Here is a 4,730-nt window from a genome sequence, read left to right as displayed (position 1 = left end):
GAAAGGGAGTCCCTCACCCTCCACCTGCCACTAACCGGGAGCAGGGTCAAAGAGAGCAAGGCCTTCCCACAGCAGGATCTTTCAAACCTCTGGCTGGGGAGGCGTGGTTGGTGGTATTGGTTGACCCCACTGGCTGAGTTACGCCCACATGTGTGGTGTACCTAAGGTACGTGAGTCCAAGATATTCATTTTACCTGGGCCTAGGAGGCTTATTTCTGTGCATGCTCAGTTTGGGATCTCCATAGGTGCTTAATGGTTGCTTGATTTCTTCCCAACCTCCTCTATGGGGGTTTTGCAAGCAGGGGAGGGACAACTCTTCTGTCCCTAAATCTAGCTCACTAACAGCCTTAGTGCACATAAGTATTTAATTTTTGGTAGGGCTTAGTTGTCTAGTTTATCTCCTGCAATTTGTGCATTTTTATTTATGTTTGATAGTTTATTTGTGCAATAAACTAAGGCCGTCAGGTCTGCCCCTATTTTTCTTTGATGAGCTTTGTAGTTTTAGGTTTCATTCTTGAAATTATTCTTTCAAAGAAGTATCATTCACTGTGTTATTAGTGATTCAAAAATTATTTTCATAGCAATAGCAAACTTTCCATGAATTCATATAGGTAATATTTATTAAGATCTTGGTTTCCATCTTTACTAAATTGTTTTAAATTTAACTCTTTATGTAGGCTATCAATGGAAATTTAGTCCAGTGTTCTATTCCTTCTTTAAGCTGTCAGTATATTCCTGAAGAGCTGTGTATAATTTTTTTTTACATAGAATCATGATTAATTCTAGATTTTTACTTCAGATTTGCTTTTCTGAAAATCTAGTAAGTCTTAAAATTCTCTCCCACACTGGCCTTTAAATTACTTTCCCTCACTCATGCCCACATTGTTCACGAAGATAGAGTCATGCAAAGTTTACCTTAACTGTACTTAAGAGTGCTCAGTGTTTGAAATAAATGCCCTACAAATACCTTGGTGAAGTGTTAATATTGTGTGTATTGTGAATAATAAATCCAATGATTATCTGGTTTACATTTGTTTTGCTTTGTGGTTGGCTTAAACTGGGGACATCTGAGGTTTCATTTATGAGTTAACACCCCTGAACATTTCTGCTGAATTTGATTACTTCATCCTAACAACTCTACCATAAAAGCCTGGAACTCTTTATCCACTCCATTATTTTGTCTTTATGTTTTATTTGTTTCTCTTTCCTGTGTGTTTGGGTTTTAAAATACATTTTCCATGATAGTGACTATGTGAGTCTTAGAAATGCAACTAGACAGCTGTACTGAGCACAGTTACCAAGGGAGCAGTTTCCTTGGCAATGGCCAACCGTCCTCAAAGCAGTCCACGTTCTGTCTCCTTCCCATGTGACTTGGTTTCACATGTTGCAAGACTTGAGTAGTGGAAGCAGCTCTTTATAAATCATCAGCCCCCACCCACCCCCACCCACCAACACATCACTGCTTTTCATGAAGCAGGCAAAAGAAAGCAGGTGGTAAACTGTTTGTGATGTTCTTTGAGAAGTTTTATAAGGGCTTTAGGCCACAATTCACCATGAAGTATTTCTGGTTTCTTCAACTTTCCATTTTAGCCCAGAATTTATCCCAGTCAGTTGAAGACAATCCAAAAATTAGCTAGCCAATGCCCAAAGGTCAAAACTGCAAAAGATCCAATCACAAGGGGGAACTCTTTTGCAGAATAAATATTTTCCAGTGGTTAAAGGAAGAAGTATGAAGATTCAGGCTTTTTTTTTTTCCACAGTGGCTCATAGTCAAACTACTTCACCTCTTGCCTCTATTTCTACAAGTCAGGAATGAGAGTATTTCTATGTATTTTAGATTGTGTTTTTAATCCTCCAATAAAGATCTATGATTTAGAATGTTTGAATTTTCTTAATTAAAAAAAGACGACATTATTTTTATAATATTCTTAAACCTTGAAAATCTACAAGGGACATTAAAAAATTATAGTAGGCAAAGTGTTTTCCCATACAGGTTATAAAATACAGCTGGTAGCCTCAACAATTATAGTAGGTGACTTCAATACACCACTCTCTGAGAAAGATAGATCACTTGGAAAAAACAACAAGGAGGCTAAAGATCTAAACACTACAATTAGACAGTTTGACCTGATAGGTATCTACAGAGCTCTCCACCCAAATAAAAAAGAATTCACATTCTATTCAAGCCCACATAGTACATTTACGAAAATCAACCACATAAATTGAAACTACATAAATTCAAGCAAATTGATATCATACAGACTTCTCTCTCTGACTATTGTGCCATAAGATTGGAAATCAACGAAAGGAAGATAAAGAAATCAAGGACAAACCATTAGAGAATGAATAACTCTCCGTTGCAAAAGAAGAGTGTACTGGCTCAGATCAGAGATGAAATTAGGAAATTTCTATAAACCAACAAGAATGAAAACACGACATACCAAAACTTATGGGACACAGCAAAGGCAGTCATCAGAGGAAGTCTCATAGCATTACTTGCACACATAAAGAAATTGTAATTGATACACTGGCACAAAATTTACAGCAACTAGAGTAGAGTCAGCAAGAAAATCCAACTAACAGCAAAAGAAAAGAAATAATAAAAATTAGATCTGAGATTCAAGAGAGAGAAAATAAGAAATCTATGGAAAAAATAAATGCTGCTAAAAGTTCGTTCTTCGAACAGATAAATCGAATCAACAAACCTCTCATGAATTTGACCAAAGAAAGGAAGGAACACATTTAAATAGCAAGGATAAGGGATGAAAGAGGGAATATTACAACGGACCATAGTGAAATAAAAGGATATTTACAAAGTACTATGAAGGATGTACTCCAATGAATTCAAAAACTTGGAAGACATGGACGAATTCTTGGAAAAACAATCCCTCCCTAGATTATCCCCAATGGCCGTCAAGAACCTCAACAGACCCATATCAATAGAAGAAATAGACAAGGTTATCAAAGGATTACCAATCAAAAAGTCACTGGGACCAGATGGATATACAGGAGAATTCAATCAAGTATTCTGGGAAGAACTGACACCAATTCTACACAAACTCTTCCAGAACATAGAAAAAGATGGCCAACTCCCAAATTCCTTCTATGAAGCCAGTATAAATCTGATACCTAAGCCAGGCAAGGATCCCACAAGAATTGAGAACTACAGACCAATTTCCCTAATGAATATTGATGCAAAAAATCTTTAACAAAATACTAGCCAATAGAATACAAAAGTATATAAAACAAATAATTCACCATGACCAAGTGGGATTCATACCAGGGATGCAGGGATGGTTCAACATACAAAAGATCACTAGTATTATTTGTCACATTGAAATGAAAAAATATAAGAACCACATGGTAATATCGATAGATGCAGAAAAAGCATTAGACAACATCCAACACAATTCATGTTTAAGACACTCAAGAAGATAGGAATGGAAGGAAAATTCCTCAATATAGTACAAGCTATATGTGAAAAAACAACCGTCAATGTGGTAGTCAATGGAGAAAAGATGAGATCAATTCTTCTGAAAAAGAGGACTAGACAAGGATGTCCCTTGTCCCCACTCCTATTTAACATCATATTGGAGGTCCTAGCTAACAATATAAGGCAGAGAAATGGCATTAAAAGTATTCATCTGGAGAAGGAAGAAATGAAACTATAGTTATTCACAGATTATATGATCTTATATATGGAAAATCCTAACAGTTCCATGAGAGGAGTACTGGAAGCAATAGAGGAATATGGCAGAGTAGCAGGTTACAAGATGAATAAACAGAAGTCTATCGCACTACTGTACACATCAGACAAGGACACAGAAGAGGCGATCAAAAAGGTGGTACCCTTCACAATAGCCAAACACAAATTAAAATATCTAGAATATACCTGACTTAAAAAACAAAAGATCTGTATGAGGAAAACTACAAAACACTATTAAAAGAAACCAAGGGTGACCTCAACAAATGGAAGCACATCCAATGCTCGTGGATCGGTAGACTCGATGTTATAAAGATGTTAATTCTACCCAAGGCACTATATAAGTTCAATGCTATCCTGATCCAAATTCCAGCATCTTTCTTCAAAGAGTTGGAAAAACAGATTACCAACTTCATGTGGAGAGGGAAGAAACCGAGAATTAGCAGAGAACTCCTCAAGAAGAAGGACAAAGTCAGAGGGCTTGCTTTACCCAACTTTAGCACCTACTATACAGCCACAGTGGTCAAAACAACGTGGTACTGATATAATGATAGATATCCAGACCAATGGAAAAGGATTGAAAACCCAGAAATAAAATCATCAGCATACAGACAACTTATCTTTGATAAGGGGCCCAAAAATATCAAATGGGCAGCGGATGCCCTCTTCAATTCGTGGTGCTGGAAAAAATGGATACGTAGCTGCAGAAAAATGAAGCAAGACCCTTATCTCACTCCATAAGAATAAACTCAATGTGGTTCACAGACCTTGAGGTAAAACCCCAAACTATTAGGGCCATCAATGAGGGAATTGGGACAAACCTGAAAACCTTGGCACAGGGATTACATAGTCTATCAGAAATCGGGAAGGACACCAACACAGAGGAGGCACAAATTGACCAGTGGGACATACTAAAGATAAAACACTTATGTACATTGAAAGAATTCGCCAAGAGAGACCACAGAATGGGAAAATATCTTTAGCAATGACACATCAGACAAAGACCTTATTACTAAAATCTATAATA

This window comes from Echinops telfairi, unplaced genomic scaffold, assembly GCF_000313985.2.
Source record: "Echinops telfairi isolate 266 unplaced genomic scaffold, ASM31398v2 ScPeMD7_31;HRSCAF=116, whole genome shotgun sequence".
NCBI lineage: Eukaryota > Metazoa > Chordata > Mammalia > Afrosoricida > Tenrecidae > Echinops > Echinops telfairi.
The sequence above is the reverse complement of the archived record's forward strand: the minus strand, read 5'-3'. Positions refer to the sequence as shown.